Consider the following 24,456-nt stretch of genomic DNA (forward strand, 5'->3'; position numbering starts at 1 on the left):
ATTGGGAATAATGGCCATGCGTGGCTGAGCAAGAAGTTAAGGAAGTTGTCTGTTTCAGGCTGGAATGCTTTGTTAGGGCCACAAGAGCCCAGGATCACTAACTGCTACACGTTAACCTGAGAAAGAAAGAAACTTTTATCTTGTTTACTGTTGCTTTGTGTTTCTGTTGCTCGCAGCCAAAATGAATTCTAACTAATATAGAATATACAGATCATTCAAAAAAATTTTGTTTGCTTTAACCAACTTTTCCCCCCACTAACTGAATAACTACCAATTCCAATCAGGTAAGGGCATTTACTGAGTATGCAAAAACAAGATATCTTACATACTTACTTCCCTTATATAATGATTACAACTGAGGTGTGTATCACTATACAAAGTCCTTGTCCATACCTCTGTTTATTTCTGTAGAAGTGATATCTGTAAATAGAAACTGTGGATTAATGACATATATATTCTATAAGGCAGTTGACATAATTTCAGCTTTCTTTCCAGAAAAATTGTGTCAGTGTACATCACTAGCATAGAGGCAGGCCTGTCTCAGTACACTTTTGTTAGAGTTTATTAGTAGGGGACTGCTAGTTTTCAGCTAATTTCATGAGTGAAACATGAAACATGATGGATCTGGTAATTTTATATATTTTTTATTTAATTATAAAATTATAGTTAATTTTATATATTTTTATGTATTGGATTTATATTGGCAGAACATTTTTCCTTTCGTTTATTGGCCATTTGAATTTTTTTTGTGAACATGTTATCCATGTTCTTTTCCTAACTTACATGTATTGGAGATTTTAGTATATTAATTATTAATTTGAAAAAACCCTTTGGTCAGGAAATTTTTAAAATTATTAAAACATTTTAATTGTGGTTATCTTATTTGATTGGCTACTCAGCTTTTTTAAAAAATTGGGGGAGGGGTTCTTTTCCATTTTACAAATATTGATTTTTTTCACTTTTAATGGAGTTGAAGTTGACAGTGTGATCTTTTTTAAAAACCACTCTAGCACACAGAGCTACCACGTATAATAGCATCTTTGCTCAAACATCATCTGCTATACTATCTTGTCACTGAGTAGAAGGTGTTCAATATAGTTGGGTAGCAAAGAGGGCACAGTATTTTATTTGAGTGTATTTTTGTGGAAGGTTCACCTTAGAAAAATATTGGCAAGAGTCATGGATTTCCTGGCAATGGAGTATTGACACTTTGTATCTTAAATCAAATAGAGAAGACTATGCCCATCAGATTAAAAATGATTTAGAAGCATGAAGTTTGAACCTAAAATACAGGTAGTTGCTGTAAAAATTGCTACCTTGACATTTGATTAAGTTGTATAAACCTATTCTTTTCTTTCCACTGCTTTTATTTAACCATCAGTTATTTTTATTCACTTTTTTTTTTCCTTTTTGGTTCTTTCTCCCTCATTATTCTGCTTGTAATTTTGCTTATTTGTAGTCAACTCCTCTGTGGTGAATACTTTTAATTATTTATTTAACTCAATATGCTTACTTTTCAGTTAATATCTTTCATGTTTTGATAAATATATTAATTATATATTGAAATTTTATTCCTTTCACATATCCTACCAGACCTGCCATATTGTGATAAGTCTGATTCTAAAAATTGGTCTATAGGTGCTGTTTATTTATATTTCTGCTGCTACCACTAATAACATTTAATATCTATATAGCACCTTTCATTCTATATTCTATTATTTTATTACTTTTCTACATATATACATTTGGGAGATGAATTGAGTAGTTTCCATATTGCCTCCTTTACAAATAAGAGCCTCTTGTCACAATTGGCTGGAGTCTACTCTTTCCAAAATTATTTAAGTAACAAGTGACTCCAGATGTCAGTTCATATTTTGTTTAAGTACTCAGGGGAATTCATAGATGCCCCATAATAGGCAAATTCAAGTAGCCTAACTTGAGCCTGTGAACATTTAGTTGGTCAGAATTCAGCAATATCATTAAATCTCTTTCCCATTTTTTTTTAAAAATAAGAAGAATTATAACGTGCAAAATATTGTGGATACAGATTAATCTTATGTTATACAGATGATTAAAATTTGTAATTTAGATTCCAGGAAGATCCTATAATGCGAAGAGGCATAGAGACAAGCAACTAATAATTTTAAAAGAACAAGAAAAAAGCAGAATGAAATAGGTGTTCTGTAGAGATACAATCAAAGGGAATATAATGGAAGGGGTGATTATTTTGAATGGGGTTGGTGAGAAAAGGATCTTTGGAGCAGTTGGTACTGGAATTGAGCTTTGCAGACTGAATGAGATTTTGATAGTCACTGGTACTGGGTATGGTCTGTTAATTCGAATGAGGTTTTATGTTCTTCATATGTTGACTCTACCTCCCTAAGAACTGGGAGAGCATTAGATCATTCTGAATATATTATATACATTCAAATATAATTTGGATATAATGTGCTTGTTGGATGCATATAATAAATCTTAGTTTCTCCTGTAATGGTAACCCGAATGTATTGATATAGAAAATAACACCTTAGCCATTTCAGATTATGAAATTTTAGAGCAGGACAAGACCTTAGAAATTACCTACTTAACCCTCTCATTTACAAAGAAGGCAGAAAGGGGTTCAGTAATTGACCAAGGTCACTCAGTTAACTTGAACAGACTTTCCCTCTATCACAAGGCATTGCTTTGGAATCGGCACCTTTCTGTATCCATTATGGTAATTTTTATCGATGTGAAATAAAGTCACTGAATCCCCACATCCGATTATCAGAAGGCACTTTAACGGCTGCAATGAACTTGCACGCTGAGGTAAGTTTGAAGGAACATAAAATGGACCAAAGGCAGAAAACGCACTGGGACTCGGTACCTGCATAATGAAAATATGGAATAATCTGTACCTGTAAAAAGAGACACTGGCAGTACTTTCAATCTGACGTCGTTTACTCACCTGGTGTGGAATGAAGGAGGAAGAGAAGAGGGGAGAGAGGGAGGGGGGAAAGAAAGAGAGAGAGAGGGGAGAGGGAAGAGGGAAGGCCAAGGGGGGGGGCGGGGAGAGAGAGAGCCGGAGAGAGAGAGAGAAGCTTGTCTCAAAGCCGCGAGGAGAGGTACCCTTTGTTTGACAAACCCTGAAAGGAAAGCCTCTTGTAGCAGCTCTCTCGTTCCCACCTCCAAGCGTTTGTCGAGCTGCTAGGTGGAGCCCGCGCGGCGGAGCCCGAGCGCATTCCAGATCCGGGTTTTGCCTCCCGCCACCCCTTTCTCCGGCGCAAGCCCCCTCCTCGGCTTTCGGCGCTCTCGGAGCTCGCCCGCCCGCGGCTCATTCTGGCCTCGGCTCGGGCCCCGGCTGCGTCCGCCGCACGCAGGCTGCACGGCCCCGGCGCGCCCGCGCTCCGACCGGCTCTCGGCGCGTCGCCGGGTCGTCTGCTCGCCCGGCACTGCTCGCCCCAGTTCCCAGGAGCTGGGATGCAGATGCTGCCGCTGGTCCTGGTGGGCGCCGCCGCTGCCGCTACCGGCTTTTCCCGTACTGGTCGTTGCCTCCGCTCCCGCAGCTGCCGCTGCTGCCGCCTGTGACTCGCCCCCTCCCCTTTCTTTCTTCTCTTTTAGCCTCCGTCCTCTTTCTCCGGGTGTGCGCGCGCGCCGGTGGCACGGTTGGCTTTGGCCGGAGCTCGCTCGCGTGTGCGCGTGTGTGAGTGTGCGCGTCTGGAGAGCGCCAGAGCCCTGCTCGCTCTCGGGGAGTCGAAGAAGATACAGGACCGACGAGGCGGCGGCGGCGCGAAGCCCGGGGCCGCGCGATGAAGCTCCCACATGCTCGCAGCTGCCCGGCCCGGCCGGAGAGCTAATCAGCCACACTCCGGGCTCTGGGCTCCGCGGCCCCCGGGACGCAGCCCTCGGCTGCCCGGCGCCCGCTCCGCCCGCGCGTCCCCGCTGTGCACCCGGGAAGGAGTTTGTGTGGCCCTGGCTCCAGCTCTCTGCGCAGGTTGTGGACTCGAGAGGAGACCCTCGGCGGGGAGACAACCTCGGGAGGAGGAGGAGGAGGGTTTGGCGGAGAAGAAGCCACCCCTGGCCCTCGCGGCTCCCCCTACCTTTTCCCTCGCTCCCGCACTCAGCCGGAAAGGGGAGGACGAGGAAGAAAAAGAAAAAGAAAGGGGGTGGGGTGGGAGAACTGGATATAAAGATCGGCTGGGGGGATGGTGGAACATTTTTGGTCTCTCCAGAAGCGTCTTTTCTTAAGCGGCAGCGGCAGCGGGAGGAAAAGCAGCCCCAGCTATGACTGCCGCATGTTAATAGCTGCCGCTTGGGTCCCTCGGCTGCTGCTGGAGACAGAGCCTGACTCCGAAGTTGTGCAACTGTGGACTGGAAGAGACATTTGAACCCTCCACCCACTTTGCTCCGTTTTTACCCCCTTGGTGTGTGTGAAGAGAGGAAACGTAAAGGAAGACAAACATTTGGATTTTGTTCCCCCCCCTTCCCTTTTCTTCATGGCTGTGTAGCAGAAGAAAGGGGGAAGGAAAGACTTTTTGTTGTTTCCTTGGCTGGGGTCTCTACCCTCCTGCTGCCTTCTCTGCGCTTTGGCTATCATTCTTGGACGCGTGCGGTGGGGGTGTCTTCGCTGGGGCCGCTCGGTCTTTTGCCCCGAGCTCCATGGCTGGATTGTGGAAACTGCACCGGGCTGCAGGTTGTTGACCAACTGATGGGACGATCTCAGGGACCGGCGGTTACGAAAGGTAATTTATTCTTCTCACACTTCCTGATAGTGGTGGCCCTGGCCCGGCGCAGGCATCTGCGTCCGCGGGGCAGGCAACCGAGGGGGTGCAGGATTCACGCACACTCACCCTCCCACTCACACACTCGCCCGCACACACACTCATCCGATCGTGATGCGGGGCGGGAAGGGAACCTCATGGCTGGTGGGCGCTGGGGGTTGGTACGGGTTCGAGGTTTTTCCAGCTATTGGGCGATTTGGCGGTTGAGAGAAATGAAAGGGAGAGTTGACCGGGAGCATTCGCAGTTCAACACTCTGGGGGATAGGAACGGTTTCCACCCTGGGAATTTTCCCTCCCCTCTCACCCCAGTGTCATCCCCTGGTAGGAACTGAATGCCGACCAGGGGGCGCCTTCTCTCTACCGGCCCGGAGCCGGTGCCGCTGGAGGCGGGAGAGGGCTGGAGGACCGACAGGGACCGGGTGAGGCGCTGGGCTCAGGGGTGATGGGGACTGCGGGGCGGTGAGTCCGCCGCGATCTTCTCTAGACGCTTGCCTGGAGCATCCATGGTGGCCGCGTTTGCCCAGGTCGCGCCCCTGAGTCGCGGAGCCTCGCTACTTCCCCGTACCCCGCCCGTTGTGTCCCTTTCACGGCAGTTTGGTTTAGACCTGCTTGTTTGGCCTTTGTTAAGCGCTTTTGGCTGGAGAAAGCTGCCACTTTCGTGGGTGGCCCGGGGCGGCACGGTGTTGGGAGTGGGCACGGGGCGGGGGGCGGTGTTGCACGAATCGGGGTGGCCGGGGCGCCGGGGCGGGGTGGGCAGAGCATTGGTGGCGGCGGTCGGCTGGGTTACAGGTAGGAGGGCAGGTGCCCCGCATCTTCTCACCAGTGAAGGGAAGGCTCTGGGCTGCAGCGGAGCGTCGGTGCCGCCGCGCCCCCGCCGATGGTCCCACATTGGAGCTCAAGGGCTAAACGTGCCAGGCCCCTAGCAATATAGGTGGGTGGGTGTGTATGTGGGGTGGGGTGGGGGGAACCTCCGCTACCAGGGTTAATTGGCAGCAGGGTCGGCGTGTGCCTATCTGTGTGCGCGTTCGTGCGCTCCGGGGTTGGCCTGGCGATATTTGCGGGGATGGCAGAGCTGATGCTACTTGAGCTGAGCTTGCTTATCGAAATCGCCTGGGATCCGCTTAACTGGAAAATCTGGTTTGAGGAGGCCGCGAGGGCCGATAGGGGTTGCGAAGAAGCCTCACTGTGTCCCTTCTCCCCTACTGAGCACCCCTGAGAGATGCGTGCAGCGCCTGAGAGTCTCTGGTGCAGCGCGCAGGGCACCCCCAGTTTGGCCCTGATGAGGACCAAGGAATAGAATAGTCGTCTTTCGGGCAGATTGAAATAACCAAGTCAAGCCAGCATAACCCCTGGTCCCCGGAATTCTCTGGCCACTTTCAGATACGAACGTGCGCTGTTTTATTTATGGCCAGAGGAATCACAGCAATTGGGCGAACTCGAGGTGTGCGAGCCACCTCTGGGTATCTCCTCCCTGTGCCTGTGTGTGATCTTGCCTGCGGTAGAGTACATTGTAAACAACGGTGTAAGCAGCCCTGCCACAGTCTCCTTTAGAGCCCAACCTGGTGGTGTCTTGTGTTTACTTTCCTGGGTAGATTACTCATTAGGAAGTATAAGCCTTCTTGCCCCTCTGATTTTACATCCTTCCAGCCAGCTGCTGGGGAAACGAGGAGACGCATAGACTCTGGCAGGCAGGAAAAATTGCCTTCTGTGTTTTGCTCTGAAGTAAATAGGCAATCTGCTAATTTAGGGTCATATAGGTTATCAACACTAGTTAAAGAATGTCATTGCAGAATCTACAAAGAAATAGTTCTTCAGTAATTTTTCATTTGGAGAATGTACTTTATTTCCCTGTGAGATTAAACAGAATTTAGCTAGATTTCCTTGGTATATTTTTCAATCTGTAATGGTACTAAATGACCTGGAGTTCTGGTGCCCAATTTGTCTGTATGTGGATTAGACAGAATTGTCAGTTCTTTTATAGTATCATCAAAAGAGGTTTCCAGACGTTTGTCTAGGAGTTAAAAGAATACTTGCATTGAAATATCTTCACCTTTGTTTCACCCAATCTTTTTTTTTGTGTGTGTGTGTCCAAGGGTTAAAAATGTACAAAGACAAACAGTTTTAAAAAGTTGGAAAGCTCAACACTTTTCAGTTATTGAAAAGACATTAAATTGCTTAGTTGTAGATTAGCTCTGACTGCTTTTGTGTTTGTTGCAAATGGCTATGTTCTATTTTGTTGAAAAAAGTATAGCACTGTAAATGTGAAAGGGTACTTTTTTTCTGGGTACCATGATTTCCACATTTCTTTCAATTTTAGAATCTTGACTTCTTGAAAAAGCTTAGGTTGCCCCCCTCCCCCCGCCAAAAAGGAATACTGAATCAGTGATGCCTGATCTTGATTAAGTTATATTTTTATGGGGTAGTGCTGGTGGCAGTTGTCTTAATGCAAGCTTAGGGAATTGTGATTTCATCCATGAGATTCTAGCTTCATATATTTCTTTCCTTCCTAGAGAGTATGTGTTAAAGCCTTTGCACTTGCAAATATTTCTTAAGATTAAAGAATACTTGTCCTCTCATTTTAGAAGATCTAATCACAGTGTTTTTCGGAGCCCTTATGTTAGGAGATTTGATCAGATCTGTTCTTTGTTTCCTAGCAGCATGTGTTTCTTAGCAGTCATACATTCCACAGGTCCTGATGTCATTAGAACTGTGTCTGTCAGTGTATTGTGTGCTGTCTTTAGCTGAAGGTGAATGTGTCAGAAGTGCCTGAATGCCATTCCCTAGCACTTCTTCATAACTAAATATTCAATAACCTGCTTCATTGGTGTCTATGGTTGACTAGACTATTTCTATAAACTCAGGGTAGGGGGAATGATTAGTATAAAGGTTTATGTGAACTATTCACATTTTTTAGATAGATATGTTAGGTTGCTCCGGGCATCCCTGGCCTGAAGCATGTGATTTGCTTGATGGGTAAATGCTTTTGATGTCTCATTTTAAGTTGCTTGGTGTGATTATCCTTCAGATTGAGAGCCCTCCATGAAAATATGAATGGAAGGTATTTTAGAAATGATTTTCTTAATGATAATCTTCTTGCATTTTGGAGATTTAAACATTTCTTTCCATGGGGAATAATAGTGGGTATGAGACTTACTGGCTCCGGCTACTGTGCCTGACATTGTTTCTAGTAGTTAGGAAAGGCAAAATTTTTATGGACTTGTTGTCCTTTAGATTCCTTGGTGAGTTATAGCCAAGTTAATCCTAAATAGAAGATTAAAAAAAAAAGTTTATCAAATCAAAAGAATTGAAGTCAGTCAAATAATATAATGCTAAACTGAATTGTTTTTCAGATTTCATTTAGGCTGCTTCAACTGCTGGATGAAACTCTCTTTGAAAAGAGCTGCCAAGTAGGAGTGACAGTTACTATTAGAAGCGGGGCAGTTTTGCCCAGAAATCAGCGAGGAAAACTGATTGTGTATTTAAAAACAAAGTGATTTTGAGAGATGTTATACAGCCTTAATTTAGCATGGTGTGAACGGCTAGAGCAGTTGGAATTAGAGGGAGATGATCTTTCCTTAAGTTTTGCAAATGACTATTTTCCCTTTGATTTCTTAGATTTGCATTACATTCAAAATATGCAGTTGCTCACATAGGGAGGAACCCTAAAGACAGAGGCTGTATTGTAATTTGGCATTTGTTTGCCTTCAAGGACATATTTATGCTTAGATTACTATTACATTTATGTCTTTTTCTTTTATGCAAATGAATTCCCTTATAGAATACCCAATTTTATAGTAAAATATAAACTAAAACATTCAAATATGAGTAAGGGCCTCCTGACATTTTTCCTTTCTTGACTGTGTGTGTGTGAGTATGTGTGTGTGTGTGTGTGTGTGTGTCATTAGGGAGTTGTTGATCAGTGAGGAGAAAAATCCAGATTTTTCATTGGTTGTGATTTTGATATTGATGTTTATTGGTCACTTTGAGAGAGTAGTGTGAGCATGCCTGTAAATAGCATCTGTGAGCCCAAAGATGTATAGTTTTCCCCAAATCTTTTAATGTCATTACCCTGGTCTGAGTGTCTATGTGGCCCAATAAAATTAACTCTTCTACTGCATAAAGTAACCAGGTGTAATATTTTTCTTAGAATTGTTAAGTGTGCTCATGCACTCACAAATACAAAATATATATAAAAAATTAGCTGTCCTACTCTGAATTCATTGAAATTCTCCATTTGTTTTAAGGAGTAGATGAAAGGGGAGAGTTCTTCCTGTATTTGATCATAACAGATTCTATAGATCTTATTAATTTATGTCTTACTAATGTCTTATTGACACTTAAGACAAGAATTTAGTTTAATGTTAATGAATTTCTTCATAAGAGTGATTACATATACATATTAGAAACTGTTAACATTTGATCCATATTATTCAAGAACTTAAATGGAATACTGTTGGTGGTAGTCCTAATTATTGTGAACATTATCTCTGGGATAGAAAATTAAATCAACCAACTGAATACTGCTATCTGGTAGACTTCTATGTCAGTTATTTTGTAGAGCAGACAATCCTCTCTTTTCAAGGTGTATTCTGGGGAAATCTGTGGTTCTTTGAGACCCTTTCAGAGGATCTATTAGAAGAAAACATTTTCATAATAATGCTAAGATGCATTTTACCTTTCAATCTCATACTTTAACAAATGTACAGTAGAGTTTTCTAGAAGGTTCATGATATGTAATGACATCATTGCTTTGCTGGCCTATGGCATGTGTGCTGGTGTATTCTTGTGTTTTAAAATTTAACCAGTTTAACTAGTAATATATATATAAATATTGATAGTTAAACCAACATAATCAACAGTTACTTTAGGTCATCAATTTTTAAGCGTGTAAAAGGGTCCTGGAATCAGAGAATTTGAGAACCGCTGAAGTTAACTTTTCAAGATCTGCTTCCTTGTACTCAGAAGTTCACCCCATTGGACCATATAAAGAGCCATCTAGGATGAGAAAACAAGTAGATTGTTCAAGTTTTAAAAAACACAAGCCATATGGGTATTTTATTAATTATTTGACATTTTCATTTTTCTCTTCCAAATGTAGAAAAGCTTGTTTTTAGTCCCCAGTTAGTGAAACGGAAACTTTAAGGCTGCAGGTCTCTAGCCTGACCTGCTGGCAGTGGCAAAGGAGCTACTGGGAAAATTTTAAATCTAGGCCCCAGGTCTTGATATTCTGCTATCTGGAGAGGCAGAATGGTGTGGTGGTGACGAGAAGGGACTCTGTGGTGTGTTTGCCAAGGTTTGATAAATTATTTGATTTTTGACAAGATGCTGGATACTCTCTCTGTGCCTCAATTTCCTGGTATGTTTTAATGGGTATGACAACTATACCTAATTCACAGTTTGCTGTGAAAAGTTAATTGAAAAATGTATGCCAAGTGTTTACAACAGTTCCAGGCACATAATACGATTGTAACTATTTGCTACTATCATTATTATTATTTACTAGGTCTCATGAGGGTCCCACGAAACTTTAGTCAATTCCCCATGTGATTATGTGATTCAGATATGCAGTTGTTTGAGCTCTTTGCTTTAGAGCATGTCTTAAAATGCTATTAAATTTGAAAATTTCATATGAAAGATAATCTTGGCTTTATTTTACCCTTCTATTTGAAAACTTTTGAAGATTTACTGGGATTTTTGTGGGTTTTTTGGTATTGTAAGAATTAATAAAACACCTTAGTTTGGGCCAAGTTTGAAATTTGGTAGAGTATGAATGTCCAATTAAAACGAGATTTCAAAGACCCTAATTGAATATTTATGTATCTTGGGAATTATTAGGGAGGAAATCACTTTTCTGAAGTGATATCAAGACGACTCACCACACTCTTAGTCTGTTAATCACTATCTAAGCATCACAACAGGCCATTTTCAGTGAAAAGCATCCTTGGGGTAATTATACACTGCAGTTCTGATTGTTTGTGAGTGGTGATATGCCTAATGAGTAACAGAAGCCCTACATAGAGATTAGTTTTAGTAGTTGCTGAAGTTTAAAGATGACCTGTAATATTATACTTCTGAATGGCACTTTGACATCTATTTGAAAACTTTATAGAGATATTTATAAATTATGTGTATATATTTGGATATATTTCATGGCTAGTTTAATTTCTGACTTAAGCCGACCACTCTGAAATTAGTACTGTAGCACTAATCTTCTCCAGCTTGTTGGCTAATCCTGACTTAGTGCTGCAGAAACTATGCTATACTCCTTAGATGGGCATAGCTGGGCACTGTCCCTGATTAGGAACTGCTCAGAAATGGCCTTTGGAATGAGAGACACTTGAATACAGTCCCAATGCCACAACTTTATAGCTGTTTCATCTCTCTTTGTGAGATAAAGGTAATAAAATCTGCATTGCTGGTTTGGCGTGAGGAATAGGAAGTGAATAGAAAAGTACCTGATAAGAGTGAGCATTTAATAAATGGTAACTATTATTATTAGTCAGAGTATTATTAGAAATGTCCTTAACTACCGGTATTAAGAAAACTTAGCTAAATCAAATATCATTTTTTTTAATTGAAGAATTCTTGATGAGCTAGGAAAATCAATAGCATTTTCTTAAGCAGTTGAGAAAGGTTTTACGTGTATTTTTGTCTTTTCCATATTCTTTTCCTCTCTCCTTTTTTATCCTTTTGTTAAGTACCTATTTCTCAGTTCTTCTTCATAATCGTAAAACATTATGCTCTGCTACTAATGCTCCCCACAGAATCATAATCCTGACAGGAAAATATTTTTGACAGCCACCAAGTGCTGTGTCTGACGATTGACTTTAAATCAGGTATAAAATGAAAGTAGCAGTTTAACTTAAGACATTTTAAATTAAACTCCTGATCATCTTTTCCTGTGGCGTCAGCAGCTCTTTAAGCTTTAACTGCATCAGAATATTCTACAGTGTTGTAACTAAATGATCATAAACTTCCAAGATTTAAGGATTTCCCATACTTTTAAAGGATTTATAATCCCAAAGTTTAGTTCTCATAAGATTGCTATAAATGCAGATGAACCCTTAAAATTCAGAACCCCCAATTATTTTCAAGACTACAAGTATGGAAAGGGTCATAAATAAGTCCATGTTTTAGAATGAATGTCTGTATTTCAATGACAGGTGCCAATAAGAGAAGTTAGTAAATCTGTGACTCTTCCATTGAATCATTCATCGTTTATGTTAAAATGGAAAAAGTACAACATGGTTGGTGGTAAGAATGAATGAAAAAATTAGCTGCATGTTGGACGTCTGACTTGCTAAATTGTACCAGGCTTAAGTGTTTTAAAGTATGACTCAAGAAAATGAAAGCCAAGTAGAAAGATACCCCCTTCTGTTTGATCAGGTTGTGTTGGTGTTTATGCATCCTGCAGAGGCGAAGTGTGTTACTATTCAAGACAGCCCCAGTGGCTCCACAGTAGCCTGAGATTGTGAGAATAGGGGAGAGACTCAAGCCCAGTTTTTGATGTTCTGCATGGGTGGGTAACCTGAATACTAAAATGCATTCCATTGACAGCTGACCCTGTGAGAGGTTTTTCAACAGTCTCCTGTTTTGTTTTCATTTGGTTTGGGTTTTTTTTTCCCCTTTTCCTTTCCTCAGAGCTCTTCCAAATACTTTAGATAAGAGGGAATGGTCCTGGAGGATGGTCATCTTTTTGTATGAGATTTTATTTCTGGCCAGAACAGAGGGGCTCAACTGGTTTACATTTCTGTCTTTTGTTTTTTTCATATTTTCAGTGTTCTTGATTTGTCAGTGGCTGATGGTTGCCGTTTGAACCTTGATTCAGAATACTGATCATGACTTCAAGGAGTGGACAAAGAGTCTATTGAGAAATAGTTTTGTGTTAACATGAGGCGTGTCTATATCTGTAGACGTTCTTCTTTATATTGGCGTTAACTGTTCAGTCAGATTTGTCTGTTGAGTTTTAATCATATTATTAACTATAGTTGACTTCGAAAGAAAAACTTAGGCATACATTTTCTTTTAAAATAAAATACCATCATTTAAAAAATTTTAGGCATGTTTAATTAAATTTTACTTTAATTTTCAATAGTTTTTATGTATGACAGTTAAATATTATTTTGCAGTGTTCCAAAATGCAGCATATTTTATGATAACATATCATTTGTCATATGGACTTAAATTCAACTTAAAAGATTTAGCAGAATGGGTGTATTCATTATTTTTCTTTTAGTTGCAGACACCTCCAACTAGCTTTAGGCCATAATGATTAATTTATTGGGAGGTTATTGTGTTTCTCACCTAAAGAATCTCGGGGAAGGATGGAGGTTTAGAAAAAATTAGAAAATATTAGCACCTTGAATATCACCAGGATTCTGTTCCAGTTGCATGCTCCTATGCAGACTACCACTTTTCCTTCTCTCTGCCTACTGGATTCTTAACCTTTCACCGCAGTCTGAATTAGGTACCCAGCTTTAGATCAATCTACTATCACCAGCTTACTAGAGTCAATAAGGATATTGCAGTTCCTAGGTGGATGCACTAATAGCTTGAAGAAGGGAAGGCTCAATTAAGAGAGGGTTCATGTCTACAGAACAAAGTAGAGGGGCTGATAAAACCTGAATGTCCACTACAGTGATCCTTTGTTAACTCAGACAGATCAAGCATTAGGAGAATTGGTTAGGAAAGCCATTAAAAATGGGTGTACCCTTTTCCTTTAAGCAGCCAAAGTGATCGTGGAAAATGGTTTCCTGCTTACTTGACCCAGAAAACCCAACAAAAACATGCAAATCAAGGGATTCAGATTTTTAGATTCAAGAACATCTGTGAAACTGCCCAACTTGTCAAAGCTATGCATGTCTGAAAAGCCATCAAATATCCGAAAGATGTCATTTACATAAATAATGTATGCCATTCCATCTTTCGATGGTGGAGTTGCCATCGTACAATGCTGAACAGGGGACACTGGAGACAGTACTTAGAGTGCTGAATTTTTGCTACTCTTGCTTTAAAATGCTGATCTTACAGGTTTAAGTGTAGATTATTTAAGCATTGAGTACCTCCAGGTGAAAAATCCCCCAAGATGTGTCACTGGGCATGGAACTCATGGTTGAGTTAACTTATGTATGAGCTCCACTAGCCACATTAAGATGGTCCTTACTGAAAAGGAACAAATTGTTCCTTAACCAGAAGTGGAGGTTTCACAGAAGAAAAAGCTATCCCAGAAGAAACTGAAGAAACAAAAACTTATGGCATGGAAATGAATACAGCATAAAATAAATGCAAATAGAAGTAAAAGCAGAAAAAATGGATTTACAGATATGAATTCATCCATCTGTTTAAGACATCTAATTATTTTACACTTGCTAGTGTACTCATTATGTCATGCTACTGATAGGAATATATGTTTATTCAAGTAAACCTTATGTTTAGAGGCAGAATGTTCAAAAGTACATCATGTAGGATATTTCAAATAATTGAGTATGGATAACTTTACTAACTAAAGAGTCCAATGAAAATATACTTCATCCTATCCACTAATAACGTTATTGAAATGACAGACATCTAATTTGGATCCATTATTACAAAAACTAGAGTCTGCGTAGTGTTTAATGCTGTCACTTGACCAGCTGAAGTTAAAAGGTGCTTTAGAGCTATCATTTGTATAAGTTGGGAAACCTCTTAAATTTATTGTTTTTTATTTTTTCTTTATTCACCACAGAAAGTTGTGTTGAGTTTTCATTTTAAATTACCAACTCAATGTGAATAGTAACGTCAGATAATCTGGGAGTATTTTTAAAGGTTAATAGAAACCTTCCTTATTGTTGCAATTCCTTGAAAAAGAAAGAGCCCTAAAAATTAGTAGGCTGTCAACATTTTATGATCTGACATTACTAAGTGAACGTTGGGAGTATTTCTTTTTTCGGTGCATTTGATTAAACGTGTGATCTTATCTTGGTGAAATAGCCTGTTGGGCTGCAGACAGTAGTGTTCAGAAATGAAATTTGCCTAGAGCCTTTGAGCAGACGTTTATTCAATGAGACCCGTACTGAATAATGGATGATGGTGAAATTGCAGTAGTGTGTATGTATGTTTTCTTGCTTGAATATAGGGGTTGAGATAGAGCAACAACAAAAAAGTAATGGTGTATGAAAGAAAGCACTAGATTTATAAATGAGAAATTAACCTGCGTTATTATAAATGAATGAACTATCTGTGTGAAGGACTCATAGTTACTGTCAGAGGATGGTGTACTAGGCCATCTGCTTTGTTTTAGTAATCTTGCTGAGTTACTTCCTTTTCTGCTGCTGTCTCTTAGCTTGGTAGATGTTATTCTGGGATTTGTGCCACAATCCCAATGTATATCATTTATGTATGCTCTTTTGATTCTACTTGGGTGCCAGTAATAGCTGAATTTTGATTCCTATTCATTCTTCTCAATATAACTTATTCTACATTCTCAATGATCACATATTAAAAAGTTTTTTTTTCTGATATGGTATAGTATGCTCGTGCTGAATACTTGTGAAATATGGAGATATGTAAACTCAAAACAGAAATCAACCAGTATATCATAATATAATGGTACATTGCCATATTCACAGAGGTTATGTCACACATATTTTTAGCTTGATTATCCATGTATTACCATTTTACGTGTGTATGTGTGTTTGTTTTCGTAGAATTGAGGTTGAAATATATTAAATATATAGAGAGTTTGTATAATTCTCTCCAATTTCCCAATGCCATTAATTTTTTGAGAGCATCATTTTTAATGTTGTAAAATATTTCATAGTGTGGACACACTATGATGTATTCAAACAGTTTCTTATTCATGTGGGTTGTTATATTTTGCAAGGATAAATAACATAAAGCTTGGCCTATTCTCTGATGATTTTTGTAGCACAGATTTCTTGAAGTATAATTATTAGGACAAAGAGTAAATAATGACTGGTTTTTTTTTTTTGCGGTACGCGGGCCTCTCACTGCTGCAGCCTCTCCCGCTGCGGAGCACAGGCTCCGGACGCGCAGACTCAGCGGCCAGGGCTCATGGGCCCAGCCGCTCCGCGACATGTGGGATCCTCCCGGACCGGGACACGAACCCATGTCCCCCGCATCGGCAGGCGGACTCCCAACCACTGCGCCACCAGGGAAGTCCGACTGTTTGACTTTTACCACCTGGTTTCAGTGATCCACATGCATCATTGTCCTCTGTGCATAACTGGTCTTCTTTTTGGGAAATTTTTAAGAATTGTTAACTGTCAGTTGTGTAGTTAGTAGTTATTAACTCTTCATTATTTATAAAGTTAGTAATTTACCAATTGTTTGGTAATTCTTAAGAATTACTAACTCTCATTTATATCAATGTATCAAAGTTGAGGTCAGTAAAATACTGTAGTCAGTAATTAAAAAACTGAAATTTATTGGCTATTAACATTTAAATAGGACTGTGCCTAATATCTTTGAATTTAACATAATATTAAAACAAAACCATACAGTGAATCTAATTATGAAGAATTAAGAAGTCCACCATCCACTTTATGTCTCCATAAACTTTCTTAGTTTTGTTCTCTGCTTTGAATGGACCTATCTCTTAAGTTCATCTAAAAACATCACTTTAACAAGGCTCTTCTGTACCAAACCTCTCATGGAAAAAGAAAATTGGTGGGCTTGATTTGGGCTATTCTAAAATTTAAGGATGAAAAGAGGAGTAAATTGTCAGTAAACACATTTATAGTAATTGAAGGTTGTCTATAAAAGGAGAATGAGATCAGTAAATAAAGTAACTAAAGAGAATAGTATGGCTCATAATTAGTAAACATGAAGTTAGGTTTAAGTTCAGTTAGAGATCTGTCCATAGGAATAAGAGTGAGGTACAAAAAATGTGTTTGGTAGCACTTAAGTCAAATGGAAGAGGAAAACAGTAGGTATGCAATGCAAATTTTTATCATTTTTACAATAATGCCAATATCTACTGAATTTAATTTCATTAGTTCATTCTTTGGTCAGAGGGACTAACTGTTCTAATTTAAATAGCGTCTTTGTGATTTCTGCTTCCAATCATAAAGACATATATTTAAGGTACACTTCTAACAGTCAAGTTGGAGACCAGTTCTTACTTCACTTTCTATATTTTCTTTAAATCTGCACCAGAACATATTTATGGGACCGAGTTTAATGCTAGGTTAATAATGAATGTATAACTGCTTGAATGGGCTTTGTGGACCTAGAAGAAACAATTGAACATGAAAGCCGTTTTTGAAGTTACTAGTGCAGGATAAATTCAAGTGCCATTGAAAATTGCCCTGCACCTGCATGTGGAATAATAAAGGCATAGAAGGAATCCTAAAAGGCACACTCGTGCACACTTTGTTTCCTCAAAAAAAAAAAAAAAAAAAAAACTGTTGATTAGCAACTCCCCATTTGCTAATCAGTGGGTATAAAGTTTCAGTTATGCAAGATGAGTAAGTTTTAGAGCTCTGCTGAATACATTGTGCCTATAGTTAATAATAGATTGTCCACTTAAAAATCTGTTAAGAGGGTAGATCTCATGTTAAAGCTTCTTAACCACAGTAAAAAATTTTTTATAAAGTTACTTGTCAAGAATTGAACTGACTTGCCCAAAGTGACATGGCTGGTTTATAACATATGCTGCGTTTTATCAAGGGATTTCTCAGCCTTGCACTTGAGAATTCTCATTTCTGATTTCAGACATCGTCTCTGCGTAGCTGTATCACATACTCATATAACTTTTCTAGGTCTGTTTCATCGTAAGTAGGGGATAGGGCTGGGTGTTCTTTCTCTCTAAAACAACCATGAGATAAAATAATATGAATAAAGTTTATTAGAACAGAATACCTTCATTTACAAGTTAATCTTTCAAAAAACTTACCTGTTAAGGTAGTTGATTTTATAAGAATTTTCACATTACATTCTCCTTAAAGAGTTAAGCTATTGCATGTGGTATTAGCGTATTTAAACAAATAAAATAGGTTAGACATTCTTTTTTGTGAAGGTTTAAAAAGAAAGTGATATGATGAAGATATTTTACATTCTTTAAAAATGTTAAGGAATGTAATAAGTTCCTCTCAGATTTCTCTATATTTCCCTACAGTTAAGGATGCTAATAAGTTTTCTTTAATAGTCAACTGTTTTAGGATATGATATAGGATTTGATAGAGTTTCTCATATTAGCTTTCTTTCCCTTATGTTTACAGATCAAATAAATTCTACATCCAGAACTTTGGGCTCACAGTACTATTATCTTGTATCAAGGCAATTTCAACATGTCTTCATTTATAAAGCAGAAGTGTATACATTGATATACTTAGTGTATACTTAGTGTTTCCCTTTCACTGCTTTTTTTATCACATGGCTGAATTTATTTACATAAAATTATTACAAATTATTTTAAGGTTTAAGCATTAACTTGCATTTAGTTCTCTATTAATGATCTTTACTGAAAGTAACAAATATACATGTAGAGAAATACAAAATACAGGAACATAATGTATATTAATGAGAAGCAAAGAGGTAAAGTAGAAAGAGAGCAGAAGCTTAAGAGTCAGAAGTGCATGACTTCCAACCTGCTCTCTGTTATGACTCTGAAAATGTTACTCAGCCTCTTCATGCCTCAGTGTAAAATGGGAATAAAAATAATACTTACCTTTCAGAGTTATTGTGAGGATTAAATGAGATGATGTACATAAAACATATAGCACACTGATAGCTTGCATACCTTGTGTTAATTTTTCATAGATCTTTGAAGCGATGCCTTCTTTTAAGTGGGACTCTAAATTGTTCTGCTTTTTCTGCAGTTCTCAAAAGACCAGCTTTATGAAGTCATTGATTTTTGTCATTCACTATGTATTTGTTAGCACCAGATGTCTGCAGAATGTGGAGCATAACATTGACAGAAAGAGCCTCTGACTTTAGCGCTTGCACAAATCATGGAAATAAAGAGGTATTAAGCAATGTATCTATCATGAATTACTTGTTAAAATTCTGCTAAATCCTACAAAGGACAAGTCCAGGATACTATGAGATAGCAGCTCAGACCTTGTCTGAGCTGGCGGGCGAGTGGGTCTGCGAAGACTTCCCAATGCAAGTGACATTTGAACTGAGATACGAAGTTTGAGTAGGTAGCTTTAGAGAATGTTCTGGTTCACTGCTCCCTTCACATTCTGTCATTAGGAGAGCTCATCACAGGCCCAAGCATGTTCAAGTGGAGGAGGCTAATAGAGGTGAGTAAAGGGAAGAAGATGGAGCATAGTTACCTTGATTTGACAGTAGGCACAACACACCTGAATTTTTCATTTTACAGAGAAGCTGAGTTAACACAGAGAATGGTTTAATATTAGTTGTCTGCCTATAATACTAAATTTCAGAATGTCAGAAAATAAAGTATCTGTTGACCAAGAATGGTCAGGCACTGTGGATTTGAAATGAGGAGAGTAGATAAGGTCTATACAGATACTGAAACCAAGATTTCTTAGTTTAGCTTTAGACATTGTATATCTGTGTGTTGTGACTAGAAGGGAGTTTTACTCCAGAAGTTGGTTTCTATTCATTTTTATCCTAACTTCTTCCCATGCCCATTGGCTTAGTAAGTGTCTGGTATCTTTTGGTTCTGAGAAACTCTGCAGAAATGGAGGAACTAGCTTTAGGAATACCAGTGCTCAAGTTTGGTAGTGCTATGGTTATGACTCTTTACTTGTCAAAGAACAGCAGTAAAATATCAATATGGAAAACAATTGTTAAGAGGGACATGGTATTATTATTTAGCAAAGGCAGCTGACTTCTTTTAGCATCTCTCCCCTGCTAGGATTAATCTTATTATTTAAATTTTTGAAGGCTTTCCACAGTATGTGATGATATTGTTATTTAGAACAAATCATTGAATGTGAATAAAATAATGGTAAAGTATGTTCTATAAAACAAATGATATTAGTTTAAGAGTCTGAGCAAAAGGATAAATGTGGTTTAAGAAAATTATCTTAGTGGAATAAAAATTTTAATATAGGAAAAATACTGTAGTAAGAAGTAGCAAATTTGGGATCATTAATCTTTTTCATCCATTTATCAACATTTATTGTGTGCTTCCTGTGTGATAAAATTAAAAACAATTGTGATAGAGATTAGAAAAAGGAAAATAATGAGTTTTATGAGAATATCTGCCCCAAGGATCTCAGGCACTCCAGATGAAAGTTTTTCTCATCCTGCTGAGCCCTGGAGGATATGTAGAAATAGGCCAAGCAGACAGTCTTCCGGAAGGAGGGAACTCCCAATATCAAGGCCTAGAGTAAGATGGAGCTCAGCTCGTGTGAGAAACTCAGGGAAGGTCCTAGTAGCTGGAACATAAGGATTGAGAGAGGAAGTGACATGAAATGTGGCTAGGGAAGTAAATTGGAGTCCAGAATTTGCAGTGTTTTTTGAAGTTTAAGTATTTTAGACTTTATCTTAGGAGCAGTGGGAAGTCATTAAAGGTTTGAAGCAGGGAAATAACAAGATCAGATTTTCATTTTACAGAAATCATGTTGGCTGTTCTGTGTAGGTGTCATTGGAGGGAGGCATCAAGAGGGGATATGGGGAGACCAGTTAGGTGAGCGTCTAAGCTTCTGCTGCACCCCTTCTCAGCTGGGAACTGTAGGCCAGAGCTTAATGTGTAAGGAAGGGGTTTGTATTAAATAATATCCCTTTCAACTCTAATATGCTACTGTACTCTGGTTATAAAGACACGGGGGAGTGAAGTGACGGTAATCATTATTTAAATTACCCTATCGGTACTTATTAATTTTTACTCATCTACCTGTTGATATATTGTTGTAATACTGTATCCAGTTGTTTCAGATTTATTTTTCACCTAAAAGTTAGAATCCATTTTTGGAGACCTATAATATAACTAGAATTTTTTTATATATTTGTATTTTAAATGCTCTGCAAAAAATCATAAAATCAGATGTTGGGGCCACATTTGATTTAGTTAAGAGGGTTTATACCACAAAATTCTTTCATCTTGGTCAAAGTGATTTATTTGTAAATCCTCATTTCTGAAGTCATTCAAAGGAATTCCTATCTTAATGATACCTGAAAAGACAGTAATACATTGTTTCTTGCAACACTACAGTGAACTGATAGTCTGAGTGACAAATGCAAAAAAGCTGACTGTATATTATTTAAGACTTTCTAAGACATTTTACCTCTTATCTCTTTCATTAGTAATTTAAATATTATATTTCTCCCTTGTGTTCTGTTTTCTAATTCCCCATAATACTTTTTTTTATATCTCTTTTATGGCATTTATGACATTCTGCCATTCCTTTTGATTATTTCTCTTCTTGTTTTATGCTTGTATGGAAATATAATTTCATTTAAGGCTGGGAGTGCTTTTAGTTTTTTCATAACCTGGAGTACCTGATTATATAAATGGAGTTTGTGTTTTATTTTGATAGGTTAATTTTTTTTAAAGATGGAGGTGTGTAATATGTTAGATAAACATCATACTTGAAATATGTCTTGTATGATTTTAAAAATTAATAGCATAACCTCTAATAACTTGGCTGTGTCCATGATACTTAGTGATTCAGAACATGGACTTTAGGGTCAGATGAACTTAAGCCTAAACTTTGGAACTACATGCCAAGTAATAGCTGTGTGACTTTGGGTCATTTTCTGAGCCTCAGTTTACTCTATCAGTGGGCTAATTATATCTATTTCATAGTGAGATTATGAGAATTAAATTAGTTTCTGTCATATAATATAAGGTTTGGTTATTGTATGTGAGAGTCAGATGGGAAAAATAGGTGCTATCACACTTGCACATAGCAAGAAGGAGTAGAACACAGTGATTCAAGCCATCTCTTTTTATCCTGTGCTGCCAAACTTTTTGCAAGATTGACATCATCCCAATCTGTTGCCTTCAATCTTCATGGCTTTCCATTTGGAATCATTTTGTCATGTTACTTCATGAACACCGTACTATCTTTTTTTAAATCTCTGACTTATTCTGAAAGGAATGATTGATTATGTAGCAATTTATGAGATCCAAATGGAAGCCTGAACACTTGCAGGCACTGTCAGGTAAGAATGTCAGAAATGTCTTTATTACTTATTTCTAATACATTCTGTAGGCATATATACCTAATACATACAGGCTATAAAATATAGTTTTCTATACTTAGTGTTTCAGGGCAGACAGTCTTCCCCTTTCCCCAAAGTACATTTCCCCCCTAAATCAACTATTTTTAGAATGTGAAGAAAATTGCTTATTTTAAAAGGGACAATTTAAACAAACAGTATTACTGTCACAAAGAATTAACTGATAAGGAGGACAGAGTATGAGCTCAGAGTCCTTTATCTTGAATAAACTTCTCTCGTGTTGAATGGAATACAGTTTTATAAAAACATGAAACAATGAAGAATTATGATTAGGTGAAATTCAGCAAAATTATTGGTGGTTTTGAGAAAAAAGTATACAGTTGGTATGCATAATAAAAACAGTCTAGTTTTCAAAAATATTTTGTAGCCAAGTATTCTGAAAGCAATTGCAGGTATGTAAGAACTAGGACTTGGTGCCCTTTATACTTGGCCTGTGAGAACTTACTCTTCAGAGGTAGGCTTGTAGTATGATGTCAGTATTTGTATCCTCTTGAAGAACTGCTATTTCAATATAAGATATTCTCTGTTCTCTAATTAAAGTATGTAGAAGAGTTACAGTTTTGTTGTTTTTTTTTTGTGGTACGCGGGCCTCTCACTATTGTGGCCTCTCCCGTTGCGGAGCACAGGCTCCGGACGCGCAGGCTCAGCAGCCATGGCTCACGGGCCCAGCCGCTCCACAGCATGTGGGATCTTCCTGGACCGGGGCACGAACCCGTGTCCCCTGCATCGGCAGGCGGACTCTCAACCACTACGCCACCGGGGAAACCCAGAGTTACAGTTTTAAACCTCTCTTGACAGCTGAAAGGACTTTTTGAAAGAAAGTAAAAACCCTAAGTTCTGGGTAATTGAATATCTGATATTACTTATAATCCCGACTGCTCTAAAATTGAATTAGTAATTTTTCCATGAGTTTTTGAGTCTCTTATTGGAATTAATACTTTCTTCCATAATTAAGTTGTTTTATTATTTATTTTCTTCTGAATGTTGTGTTTAAAAAAACTGTGAAACACAGAGTGACACAGTTAAGCATATAAAAAAAAACTTACTTTGAACAATTTTGGGTAATTGTAGCAAACCAGATGTTGCTAAGTTCTTATTTAATCAGAGATAAAAAATATTCGCAATATAGTTTTGTCTAGCTGTCAGCTTAGATAAATGAATCCATTTCAATCAGCATGCTCCTAGTGAAAAAAAAGGAGGGGATATAATAACATTTTTCTAGCTACATTTGTTGAAAATAAATATTAATCTTCTATGTGGTTAAAACCATGCTGTGCCAATTTCATCATAACCATAATTGCGGAGAAGCATTTTAGATTTTTTATCTTTATGAAGTTTACTTCTTTTTATCCTCTGGAGGCATTGAGTTAGAGTCTACTTTTCATTTAGTTTATATGTCCATGTAGGTTTTTGTTAATTTTATATTGTCTTGAGGCTACTTGTTAAGACACTATTGGGTCTTTATTGTACAAACATAATGCTGTGACATGGCCAAGGTTTTTTTTTCCTCACAAACCTAAATTCTATCTTTACCGTTCTTTAAAATCTGTTGTAATTCTTGGGAGAAATAGATTCCCTGTTCTCTTTTGTTCTGTAGCATTAGTTAAGACAAACTGCTTCTAGAGCTGTGCTGACTTCTCAGAAAATGGTGCATAAAACACTAAAGGAAAACAAAAGCCATGCTAACAAAACAAAATCAAATAAGGCATCAGGCCTGGAAAAATAATGTTAATTTTAAGCTCCATTAGAAATGCCAGTGAGAAGAATGGCAGGAAAGGATGATAGGTATGGGGACTGAATTGGTAAGGAATGAGCTTATGTATTTTTGTCTTCTTATTGTGCAGTCAAGGACGGTGGAAAGAAAATCTCAGACCATAAAGTGAATAATTTCGTCTTATGATAATATCAGCAACATCATACTTTTCCATACTAATAGAAGTTTTGAATTTATATGCTGTCTTAGGTGCCTCCACTATTGTTGTATACAGGGGTTGTAGTGAGGGGTTTGATATTATGGTTGTAATTGTTGATTTTTGTCAGATATATGGAAAGCTTGTAGGAAAAGTTGTTAGCATAGTAGAAAACCTCTATGAGCTGTAATAATTACCAGAGCTAATTGATTGTTCCAGTTTATGTGGATGTTTGTCTAGGCTGTTTATTGAGGAAATATAGAAAATGAAGATTGAAGTTGGAATTTTATTTCCTGCTCTAAGAATAATTCTTAAGGATGTGTTTCAGATTTTTTTTTTTGAAAGTCAGAGTCTCTTTTCTCAGTTTTATTCGTGTCCTCTTTAGAAAGCAAGTTTTGAAAGTGTTCTTCTTAATTGGTGGATAGAAAATTGGTTGGAAGCATTTCACAAAATTCTCTTTGGAGAGAGATTGGAATGCCAAGGAAGAAGGGGAAGTCATAGGTATCGTTTTACCTCCTTTTGCTTTTATTATGGCATTTTGAGGGAGGAGTGAAAAGCACATTTAAGGGTCTCTCTGCAGTTATGAATACTACATACAATATGAGCAGTGAAAGGAGAGTGATGCA

The 24,456-nt window shown here is 38.4% G+C and overlaps 1 protein-coding gene across 22 annotated transcripts in view; it reads left to right on the forward strand.

Moving 5' to 3' along the window:
- Positions 1-3,314: 3,314 nt before the first annotated feature.
- The window catches only part of ADGRL3 (adhesion G protein-coupled receptor L3), an 874,612-nt gene continuing 853,470 nt past the window's right edge, over positions 3,315-24,456 (forward strand). For 10 of the 22 annotated variants that reach the window (XM_067736135.1, XM_067736141.1, XM_067736138.1 and 7 more), the window contains exon 1: positions 3,318-4,721. The gene's annotated coding sequence lies outside the window, so the exon portion shown is untranslated. Of the gene's footprint in view, positions 4,722-24,456 lie in introns of all 22 variants that reach the window. The other 12 variants (XM_067736142.1, XM_067736145.1, XM_067736149.1 and 9 more) reach the window with 3 other exon arrangements.

This window comes from Pseudorca crassidens, chromosome 4 (genome assembly GCF_039906515.1).
Source record: "Pseudorca crassidens isolate mPseCra1 chromosome 4, mPseCra1.hap1, whole genome shotgun sequence".
NCBI lineage: Eukaryota > Metazoa > Chordata > Mammalia > Artiodactyla > Delphinidae > Pseudorca > Pseudorca crassidens.